Below are 12,520 nucleotides of genomic sequence, written 5' to 3'. Positions count from 1 at the left end.
ACTGGATGAAAACTCATGTAAAAAGTTTGAAATTGTTGCTGTGGAGTTTCTGATTTTCGTTTCGTCTGATGTTTGTTTGATCAATGTCTTGTATATAAAGTATGGCTGAGTTGTTTAATTCTCTAACCAAAAAGCAAAGTGAGGTCTCAGGCGGAGTTATTCGGGTGTGTAGGGGGGGGAGATGGGGTCGTAGGGTGGGGTACTTGGGATCATCTGACTTGGCGCGAGGGACTCCCCATATCCAATCACATAATAATCATCAGATCTAGGGGGAAACTGTGAGCTTGTACGTTTCCTCCATATCATTTACTACAATTGGTAAGCAAATCTTTTTAGCTACATATCAAAAATGGGTGCCAGGGTGGCGATTTTCTCTGAGTCAATTTTGGGATTCTCAGAAAAGGGGACCAGTTAAATCTTTATTTACGCTGCAGTCACTGAAACACCACTAGCTATGTCTCTGTTTAATATAATAATTTAAGAGACTGCTTGCAGGGAGGTAGAGGCAAAATTTGCAAAGACACATTTATTGAACAGGGACGTCACTATCAATGTTGTAGCAGGTGCAGTGGCAACGGGATGCAGGGGTGTGAAGAGCATGATGCAGCCTACTTAGTATCTGTTTTTTAAATACCTAAAATGGGGAGGAGAACCCAATTTTCTTGTTTCTAATTAGAGGCCTGGTCAGATTAGTTTACAAGTTAGCCAGGGAGGCCCACTATGTCTCCATGTGGCGTGAGCCGGGTAGAGCACGGTGGTGAGCAGCCGTCTCCCTGCCCTGTCCATGACCCAGCCCCACCTGCTGCAAGCGTGGGACGGGTGGGGGCCAGAGAAAACGCTGACATGTCCAACACGAGCAGAGACACAAACATAATAATTATTGTTTCATGGCTGGCTAAAGCACAGACCGCTGAGCACGGAATCCACCCTGCGAGGCACCGACTGAGTCATCACTTTGGCCGACGCGTAAATCCCCCAAGAGAAAGAAAGAAACTGTTGACGGGCTAAATGCGCCTCACCAAGGGGGAAATGGCGGCCTGAGGTGGGAACTGGCCGAAACGTGGTATCTCTGAGAAAAGGGAGCTGGATACTGGGACAAAGAGGGTGGGGGCCAGGCAGACACATTACTTCTGATGACAAGTCTGTGGGACTCCCATGGGCAGGTCATGTGTTTATAATTGACAATGACACTGTGCTTCTCAGCAGCGGCTCTACACAGAGATTTGATGTGGTTTAGCATCCTGGTTCAGGTAGTGCAGAAAGCTAATGCTCTGTCCAGAGCAACAGAGATGCACCAACTAGAGCAGAGTACAGACGGACACTCTGGCTAGGGTAGAAGGCGGCAATGCCAGCTTCAGCAGAACAAGAAAAGTTCCTCAGTGGCACAACAACTGTGCCAGGGGACCGCAATGCAAGCAGGGAAAATAGCCTCCCACCACCAGTTTTGTAGTAAAATGCAACCATAATAGGGCAGCCGTGTCCCCTCACAGCCCTGGGCCACGGTGCGACTTCACCTCCTGCACTAATGGTAACACCACATCTGAGACTCCAGCAATTGCAGACCAAAAATCTTTAGATGGTGCAGAACGTCAAAGCTCCAGTTAGGGTAAGACAGGAAAACAACAGCAAGGGCTAAACATGACAATGCATAACACAGAACATTCAGATAGTGCAGCGTGCGGAATCCCCATCTAGTACTGAAGGGGGAACCTCCAGCTAGAGTAGAAGAAGTGCAAGCTTGGTAGTCTAGCGCGTCAACGGTCCAGATAGAACTGAAAGTGGAAACAACAGCTACTGCAGAACACTCCAGATAGTGCCGACTCTGAAAGTTCCAAATACTGCAGAACAGTGAAGATGCAGCTAGTTCAGAATATGGGCCTTTTAGCCACTGCATAACACTGGAGTTCCACTGAGTACAGAATGTGAGGATCCAGTTGCTGCATTACTCAGAAGCTACTTCAAAGCACTGAAGTCAGAGTCATTGCAAAACACTGAAGCTTCAGCTAGAGAAGACAGCAGAACCTGCAGCTAGCGCAGTGGGGAAACTCCATCTAGTTCATAATGTAGATGTTGCATCTATGCTGGAATGTGGAACCTCCTGCGGGCGTGGAACATGAAGGTCGCGCGCGGTGCAGTGACTGACAACTCCAGCTACTGCAGGAAGTGAGGCAGAACATGGAAGCACCAGCTACTGCAGAGTGGTTAAGCTCCAGCTAGTGCAGACTGAGGATGTTCACGCTAGAACCTGAACGTTATCAATATTGCAGCACATCAAAGTTGCAGCCAGTGCAGGACACTGAAGGGCATATTTACTAGAGAATGGCGGAGCACGGCGTTAAGCTACAATTCCTGGCGCTGCGCTCCGACATTCTGAAAATGCAGGGATGCGCTGATCTCACAAGAATACGCCGCACCCATACATTTCCCCTAGTCATAAACTTAGCTGCCATGCACTATAGTGCAAGGGTGCCTGCATTGCGGGGAATGATTGTTAATGTGGAGGAAGGTGTCCTTTCCTGCACATAAATAATCAGTAATGGTGATTTGAAACTTCAATGTGTGCTGCTTCATGCAGCAGATATAGAAGTTGCAACTCGTCATTTTCTCCTTCCTGCACATAAACAATCAGTAATGGCGATTATTTGAAACTTCCATGTATGCTGCTTTATGCAGCACACATAGAAGTTGCAACTTGTCATTTTCTAATGATTGTTTATGTGCAGGAAGGGACACCTTCTTGCATCTGAAAAGTCACTAGTTGCGATTTGCTGTTTCTTTGTATACTGCAAAATGCAGCACACATAGAAACATCCAAAACAAGGAGAAAATCATTTTTCCTCATTTCGCAAGGTTAAGACCGGGTTTTCCCTGGTGTTAATTTTGAAGCTGCCTCATATTTACACTACCCTTGTAAATAGGGGGCAGAGTCAAAAAGCAATTCGTGTTTGCGGAAAAACGCCCACCGCAACACCAATTGCTTGCCCCTTTTACGCCATGTGCTGCATGAAGGGGGCCTTATTCACAAGGCGGCCTTAAGCCTCGTTAAGTGGCGGCGTTAAGCCACGTTAAGTGGCTTAATGCCACCTTGTACATAAGGTGAAGAGTTTATTGCAACAGGAACGTCCTAAAAGGTGAGGTTGCTGTGGCGACAAGCCCTTGTAAATATGCCCTTGAGGCTCTAGGTATTGCATAGCACAGAAGTCCTATTGAGTCCAAACCGTGAAGATTCGGGCAGTGTTGCAAATAGAGGTGACATCTAGTGCAAACTAATGATATCCCATTCCATGCAGAAGACTGCAGGTACAGCTAGATTCGAATCTAGAATCTCAAGAGAGCGCAGGAAGTGGAAACAATCTAGTGCAAAACATGGATGCTCTAACTAGAGTAGAAAGTAGGTGGATTTTCTCCTACTAGTGCAGTACATGGAAGCCTTCCTCACCGGAGAACATAAAAACCCATTCTAGGGCAAAAAGTGGAAGCTCCAGTGAACGCAGAACATGGAAGCATCGTCTACTGTAGAACATGGAAGCATCGTCTTCTGTATAACATGGAAGCATCGTCTTCTGTAGAACATGGAAGCATCGTCTTCTGTATAACATGGAAGCATCGTCTTCTGTAGAACATGGAAGCATCGTCTTCTATATAACATGGAAGCATCGTCTTCTGTAGAACATGGAAGCATCGTCTTCTGTATAACATGGAAGCATCGTCTTCTGTAGAACATGGAAGCATCGTCTTCTGTAGAACATGGAAGCATCGTCTTCTGTAGAACATGGAAGCATCGTCTTCTGTAGAACATGGATGCTCCAGCTAGGACAGAGCTTGAAACCTCCAGCATTTTCAAAGCAAGGAGTTTTCAGTGAGTACAATATGTAGAAGCTACTGCAAGTGCAGAAAGTGACTACTCTGAAATAATAATGACACTTCAACTAGTGGAGAACTTGCAAACGCTAGGTAGTGCATCAACTTGAAGCCTTCAGCTACTGCTGGACAGGGGATCTCTAGTTAGTGCAAATCTAACGAAACAGACCAAGGGTAGAAAGTTGAAGCTCTAGATAGTGCAGTAGGAGCATACTCCAATTAGTGCAGAAGTTGGAAGCCGTAGGCTAATGCAGGATATGAGAACTCCAGCGGGTGTTAAACGCAGTAGCACCCCTGGTGCGAAATGCTGAAAGTGGGTACTCTTAATAGTAAATGCCCAGCTGGAATAGAAAGCGAACATTACAGCCAGTGCAGAACGCTCCAGCTAGTGCAGAATGGGGATGCTCAGAAGCCTGGATGCACTTCACTCTTCGAGGGTATCTCTCACCCCTTCATGACCTGATCTGGGTACCAGTCAGGCTCTTCATCCAATATCATGTGGCCACTATCAGTGATGAATGCTGAACTGAAGTCGGGAGATTTTCTGACAGCAGAAGGTCCAGCAGAGCTTTGGAATATTGTTTTTGTGTGTTTTTTTAGCACAAAATCAATCCCACCATCAAAAATTGATGCAGGGGGCATTTCACACCAAAATATAGTGCTAAATGATGGATTTGCATTTTTGCATTAATTTCGTGCAATTTCTCATAATTTTCCCAAAATGTTGCATTATTATCTGAAAGTAAATTATGAGAATTTCATACAGCCTTAGAAATACCATAATGGAGATTTAAAAAACCCTTTCTCATACACATCTACCGACCTATGTTGTAGGTCAAGCAAATGACACTGAATGTTTTTAATACTACCTGGATCTTTTGTCTCCTCTCCTAATATTTCACTTTTTTTTCACCATATAACCACATGAATGTGATGTGGAAGGGAGGTGGACCCTGGGAAGTGAAAATGCAGAGGCAGAATCACTTTCCAGTTCTAATGCATGTTATGTGGCTGTTTGATGATATGTACTACATTGACCAGTCTTTAGAATCGTACAAAATATATATTTTTTAAAAAGAATATCTATTCCCTAGAGTTGGAGTTTGTAATCTTGTTATTGAGTTTATTTTTTGCAGTCGCTTTCCCGTTTGGTATCACTGGAATTGGTGCAGGAGACTTGTTTTTTACCCACTGTAACTTTTGTTTCAGCCTAATTGTATTTTGTTAATGGTTTGTTCATATGCAGAAGCCACGTCTCAGCTGAAAATCTGAAACTCTCAGACCAAGCCCTGAATATTGGCTTCGCACAGTCTCAAACAAGCACTGGCAAAGCCAATGCGTTTTACCTCTGAAAGGCGTTAGCAGACTTGTTGGGTCTGCTAATGCATGCTGCTGATACTGAACAGCATCCGAAAAAAGAAAAAAAAATAGAATTGTTGATCTCAGCATGGTGATGTATGTGCATGGCTGCATCACCACACATAGGCATATATGCTTTATGATGCTGAGGTGGCCCTTTTTTGTTAAACTTTTAATTTAAAAAAAAGTGCATGAAAGTACATTATAGAGAACGGAGCTGCCCAATAGCAAATTACAACTGCCCGGCCCTCCAAAAATGAGAAAAATAGGACGGGGAAGCAATGGAGGAATGGGAGGATGGAGAGCAACACAAAGCAGAGAGGGGGAGCAACAGAAGAGCTTTGGATGGGGAGGCTGTCTGCAGGCAAGACCTAAAAAGACTTGAATTGTCACCGGTTTGAGTGAGATCGCCCTCACACTCCTCTATTGGGCTCCACTGCTAATGCTTCACTTTATGCCTTTTGTGATACCATTTATATGCCTTCTGTCCTTAGGTATGATGTGCCCTCCATCCATACTTTGAAGAAATAAGAAATGATGTAACATGTCCACCGCTCAAATTAAGTTCATATTTCCATGTACTAATTCACCACTAATCTTGCTTGGGTCCGGAGTAGCATGCAAATTCTCGAAAAGCGCTTTGATTCCTCATCAGGGGTACCACGCCTTATATAGATGTAAACCACTCCCTTTTTTAGCTTTCCACTATCCTTTCCAACCCAAAGAACAGACTCACATGCCCACCACTCAAACAAATTTCATATTTCCCTATACTAACTCACCACTAATTATTTTTGTATTCCAGAGTAGTGTGCTACTCCCAAAAAAGTGCTTCAACACTTCGTCAGGGGTAGTAAGCACTATATAAATGCAATTACAATTAAAACATACCCATCTTTTGACAAAATGTCTTAACTATTGATCTCTGTAAAGTATGTGGATATTCGTTGGGTTTAAGTTTTGCTTACAAATAAATATGTAGCTTTTGAAAGTATATTTCTTGGACTTTTGTTGTGTGTCCATAATTTTAAAATGATGGTTCAAATTATCTTGTCTAATGGCTACTCACATGATTCTTTGGCATATATTAAATATATCAGGCAGGAAGTCCGCAGGCCAATGTTTTGCACCAAATCTAACTATGGAAACCTCAATGAGCCAAACATTGTTCACTTTAATGTTTCAGAAACTTGCCTCTTTGAGGAACTCTTTAACTTGCAAAATATCCCTATTTGCGTAGTAGCCAGTCCACCTCCTTTCAAAAGCCTTTTTCGTCCGATTTGGTTGCGGAATGGGTTCCCACCTGTGTTCTCAACTTTGAAACTCTTAACCTCTCCAACTATCCCTGTTTTCATGGGTCATGTTTCGTAGCATCAAAAAAATAACACGTGATAACCACTGGATGAACCACCCCTGTCCTCAGCACCTCTCAGAATGTGTGCATCACTTCAAAGCCCCGGTTTCCGTGTGAGCGCGTGGGTGAGGGTAAGAAAACAGAACTGCAGATGGCAGAGCTACCTGCCTGGTACATTCCAGACATGCCTTCCTCGTGCTGGCTGCAGATAAGTGGGGGTGGGGTGCCTCGTAACAAATAGAGTCTACGGACAGGGCAGTCCCACTGTGCAGAGGTTTGTGATTGTGCTGGGGACTGGCCTCCCCCAGCCACAGATATTATCCGAGACAGACAAGAGACTGTTTGCACACACAGTAGGAGGAGCAGAGATTGTCTACCGACTGATGAGAGAGACAAGCAGGCTGCAGAGACTCAGGAAACAGACCGCAGTGCACAGAGGCGTCACGTACAGTCCAGAGAATATGTAGAGACTGGGGAAGGAGTAGAGGCAATCCAGAGGCAGGCCAAAGACTGTGCAGAGAAAACATGGAGATAAACCAAAGAAACTGTGAAGAGAAGGTCCATTGTTAGTCAAGATGCCACTGGGAAGACAGCATTGGTTAATTTGTAAAAAAAAAAAAGTCTGGGCTGTCATCAGGAGGCAGTTTGCACCAGCCCATTTCTCCTGTTAGCACTGCCTAAAAAAAAACATGGAAGCGAGGAGAGGATGTGACATAAGAGCCAGAGCTGCCGACTTCAGCGCTGGGGAATCAGGTTTGAGTCTCAGCGTTGGCTCAACATCTTGTGATTCTGGACAAATCACTTAATCTTCCATAAATGAATGTTTCCTTAACTGGGGTAAGAGTAAGAAGAGTACAAAGATTAGTTGGTACTTGGGCCAAACCAAATTGGATACTATAAGCGAATATAAATACCTCGGAATATGGTTTACAAGGTCCCTGAAGTGGGGCACCCATTTGGAGGCACAGAAATTAAAAGCACATTTAGCGGTATGTGGGCTGAAAAGATTCAACCATAGTTATGGCGATATGTCTCATAAACCTCTATTGGCAGCCTTTAAGGCTATGATCCCCCGCAACTCCAATATGGTGCAGAAGTACTCTGCATTGATGGGAAAAGTTCCTGGGATAAAGAGGAGGGGAAATGTTTAAATTCCTTACTGTCCCTCCCTAGTTCGGCAATGATCCAGGCAGTCAGATTGGAATTAGGCCTAACTGCATGGAATGTCCAGGTGCAGTTGAGTCTCCTCAGATTCTGGAATCGATTTGGGCTGGGGGAAGTTACAAAGGTGTCACAATGGTGCATGAAAGAAATTCAGACCAGTGAATTAAAATGGGCCAAGGCAACAAGAAGTAAACTCCTGGCCATTTGTGTCCACTTGAGGGTGAATATTGACCCAAAGACACTCCAAATCAATGTAATAAAGAGTGTACTTAAAGTGCAGGGTAAAGAAATTTCTAGGGTAACAGACCAAGAGTATTTGAGAAAGAAAGACTCCGTAAAATTTATGAGTACAAGCTGGGAGAAAGACTTAAGCTTTCCATACTTAGATTTATTACCAAATCGTTGGTTAAGAATGGAAGTACTTAAGTTAAGAATATGTATTAACCCGGTCATTATAAATAGTGCAATAAAAGCAGTTTTAATGCATCCTGATGGTAAATGTGTTTGTAAGTTAGGAATGAAATTTAATATTTTGCACATTTTATTGGATTGTTTTATATTTTGAAATTTACGTAAACAGTTCCTTTGCCCGATATTTTTAAAATACGATGTTAAGGAGCGTTCACAAGCACGGGAGCTCTTAGTCGATATGGAAAATTTAGATATTGCGATAGCCATCGGGAAATTTATGCAGGGCATTAATAAGTTCCCTGATTGGCTGGAGGCTTAAAAGTAGCAAATAGCTCTATAATCCAAATGAATTGTGTTTTAAACTGTTATAAATGTAGTTTTTGGGATAATATGCCTTTTATTGTTAAGAATATGAATTTGTGATATGTAGATTTTATATGATAAAGTATGAACAGTGGTTTATAGATCAAATGGTCTAAATAAACTTTATTTTTGACTTGACTTGAATGTGTCCTTAACTGGGGCTCATAAAAAACACTGGTGTTGATAATTAAGTGCTGGTGCTGAGCACCTGAAACCACCAGTTCGAATTAAGCACTGGCAGACAGACTTTAAAATCTAAGCACCTTACACTGGAGGAAAAGTGGGCCCAGGGGATGTGAAAAAGGCATTAAGATGCTCCAGGAAAATAAAATGCAATATGTTCAGTTTAGTGGTATCTGTTTTTAGTGATGCTCTGCAACATGGCCAAAGAATATTTAAAAACAGCCTATGACAGCCATCTGCGTCATTTTGTAGGTGCATCAACATGCTTTTGCCTGCTTTCAAAATGAAAGTGCTGCTTTTGTTAATTTTTTATTTACCGTTACCATTTGGATCAGTAAATTGAATAAAATCACAAAAAATCATTAAAAAATATTAGTAAGTAGGGGGAAGCAACATGGGGGCAGTGGCAACACGAGGGCGGAAGCAACATGGGGTGTGGTTGGGGAAGCTGTACGAGGGCGTGAGTGGTTGTCTGTTTTTCAGGCTATTTGGGGTTGTGCATTTCGTTAGGGAGGAGTTCACTATACTTGTCCAGACAGGGTAGAAAAGATGGCATAGGTCCATCATTACTTTAAAAGAAATAGGGGTCGCAGAAATGTAAGGTTGGCTTCATTGACAGTATTATGTTATATATTTCTAGTTTGTTTAGGGTTTAAAAATCACTCCTTGTGGTGTCGTTCTTGATGGCAACGATGCGTGTTGGTTTCTTCTCACTATTAGTAATTTCCCACTGGGATTGGTGGGCGTTTGGACTCGGATCTTGAAACTGTTCGATGTCAATTGCTATCGAGTTTTCAATTTTCCTTAGTTTCTCCTCAAAGGAGGAAGAGGAAGCTTTACAGTTCTCTGGTGTTGTCGGACCTAGTATATTGTTTGATAATCTCAAACAGTTTGCCTCGGATTTATCCAGTTGGGGGGCAGATTTACTAACAAGTCAAGCAACGCAGCAAGACAACTTCCTGCGTTGTGTTGAATGACAGGGAGCGGGCAGGAATCTGCTATATCTATATCATTCCTGCCCTCTTCCTGTACTTGCACGCTTAATACAGCCTAGTGCCAGTGCAAGTGCCATGGTGCAAGGGTGCCTGTGTTCCAGCCAGGATTGTTTTGAGCAGAAGGGGACACCTTCCTACACAAAAACAATACTCTGAGGTGTTTTCCACTTCCTACATGTGCTGCACAACGCCTCACAAGTTGAAAGAGGGAAAAATGCTACGCCTCCTTGTTACACCTCACCTGGAAAGGCAAATCAGGTTTCTGGTGTCTTTGAACCAATATCTCAGTTTGACCCCCTGTTGTCTTGATTTCTGTATGTGAGCTGTGATGTGGAAGATAACGAAGTGATGGTCTGACAAGTCACATGGGATTATAAAGTCGATGTTCAGTTTCTCTGCCTTGGATATAATTAGATTGAGTATTGTTCTTTCATTGTGTGTCGGTACAGTACATGCTTGCACAAGGTTTTGATCATTCAGCTCAGATGCTCTTTAGAGTGTTAACATGTATGTCACCCACTTCGTTTCAGTGAAGGTTGAATTCTATTAGAAAGATTGTGTTTGGACGTTGCAGAGAGTGCACTATTATAGTTTCCATTATTTGCTCAGTGAACACCTGGTTGTCTCCTGGATGGGGGTAGACGAGGTGACATTTAGCTAAGAATCTCCATGCTGTGCAGGTTTCCACACCTATGTATTCACAGGAGGTTAAGTTATCTGTTTGGAAGGGCTTTACCTGCAAGGTTATACAGGTTTATGCATGCAATCCCTCCGCCTAGTTTTTCCATTGCGATATAGCTTCATAATAGTGTAGTTGGAGGTACTAGAATATCTATTAAGGGTGAGGAAGAATGATTTTGCCATGTTTTGGTCAGTAATAACATGTTGAGCTCATGAGATTGGATAACTTCCGGGATGCCTGTGCCATGTTTAGCCTCCGATCTGCAGTTATGTAACATGCATTTCCATACCTTCTCGGGCTCTCTCTTCACAGTCAAGTGGTCTGGGATGAGTGGAATTGCAATCAAGTTCTGGTGATTTTTATGTCTGTCTTTCTGGAGTGAGGCTTACATGTGTTGTTGTTAACTATTGCCTCTATTTTGTAGGTTATTAAAGCGGGGGTCTGAGATTCTGCCTCGTAGGATTGCAGTAGGCTTTTGAAATCCAGCACGGGCAGCTGACGCAGAAATCTGTTGGGACGGTGAGTGGTGTTAGGTACAGGGGTAGATAACCATTGCTTTGGGGTGATCCGGTTGGGTGTGGGAGCGCCTGAGGGTGGCAAGAGAAGACCTCTCAAAAGTACCTTTTACTAGTATGTATGACATTTTCATCATATAGCATAGTTCTTGACTAATCTGGTCTATCTTGAGCTCTATATTGCTAATTAAGGTGTACCAGTGAGAGGCTGGGTTGAGTTCGAAGTTAGGGATCCTACTATGTGATGGGCCATTGAGTTTGCGTGACATGTTTTCTGTCTGGTTCACTGTCCTGGGCTTCTGTAAATGCGATCTTCTAGCACTTGAGCTGGAAGTGTACTGAGGCGGGGTCAAGAGCCTGTTATTTGTGTCTGGGACTTTCTCTTTATTTGGTTGGCGTCCAGATATATTCTGCTCTCTTGGGTTGGAAGTGTGCCTAGATGCGTCAGTGTCATATGGCTTCAGAGCTGAGTGAAGCCAGTTGGGTTGCCCTCTGGCTGTCCTTAAGTGAGAAGCAGAGTCTGTGAAGACTTGAAGTTCCCAATGGCGTGTAGTAAATACTGGCTTTTGGACTTATTTTAGTTCATTATGATTTGGAGATGGGTGCCTGCGATCAATAGTGGGCTACCTCCCTGATGTGGTATTTCGGTGAGGGGAGTGCCGTGTGGGTTTCAGTGGCCTCGTTGTCAATTTCTGAGCTCCAGGTCTGACACTTATTCCCAATGAGAGGAGCACTGTTTGCGGCACTTGGTAAAAATTGGATTTGCAGAGAGGCGGGGGAGGGTTGTGGATATCGTACATGTTGTCCGGATTCACGGGGCACTTTGGTCGATCAGGTGACACAAGTTGTGCGTTTGCAAGCTCATTGGAAGTTGTGTGTGATTTTAGGGTGTGGAAGAGCCTATGAAAGGTGTCAAGTTCTGGTCAGATACTTGCATGAGAATAATGCTGTTCTTATAAATTGATAGAACTGCTTCCACCCTAAAGAGAGGGGATGGGGATACAGATCATTCGAGTTCATGTGGAATCTTTTTTGAACAATTGACATCTAGAAGAGTGGTCAGCGACTCTACGGTTGGCTGTTTGACGAGATACAACATTATTAACACCTGCAGGGCTGTCCGCCGAGACTCAATGTGATTAACAACCACATACCAGTAACGTCCGAAGATATTTTCCTCTCTCAATAGTTCTTCCTCTCTCTTACTCAAAGTTCATATCTAACACCTGCTAATACTAGTACTTAGTACACATTGTAAATCACATTATCACATGCAATTGATATCTAATTCCATAACAAAAAATGTCAGATCCTTTTACAAATCACCTCCCTTATTATTATTTTGCACTAGTTGTAGCGTGATTATTGAGGTGTAGGATACTCTACGTGTTTTGGGATTTTATTATTGCCATTGTTTATTGTACTATGAAATATGCCTAAACAAAATCGTGCTTATACCAAAGTAGGTTTTCAAGTCTGCAAAACAGAACAGAAAAGTAGAGTGAAAAGAAAAATAGCACAGGAAAGAAGATGTTCTAGAAGAGAATATTGAGCACAGCAGTTACCCATTAGTAAAATACAAACAGACCTTTGGCAGAAAACTGGAAGAAGCAAAACAGAAGCAGATCCCGGA

General features: G+C 43.1%; 1 protein-coding gene across 2 annotated transcripts in view; it reads right to left on the bottom strand.

The window, feature by feature from the left end:
• Positions 1-12,520, bottom strand: part of SYNPO (synaptopodin) — a 185,422-nt gene that overhangs the window by 27,478 nt on the left and 145,424 nt on the right. The gene's annotated exons all lie outside the window — the stretch shown is intronic.

Source organism: Lissotriton helveticus, chromosome 7 (genome assembly GCF_964261635.1).
Source record: "Lissotriton helveticus chromosome 7, aLisHel1.1, whole genome shotgun sequence".
In the NCBI taxonomy this organism is placed as follows: domain Eukaryota; kingdom Metazoa; phylum Chordata; class Amphibia; order Caudata; family Salamandridae; genus Lissotriton; species Lissotriton helveticus.
This window is presented reverse-complemented; position numbering and strand designations above follow the sequence as displayed.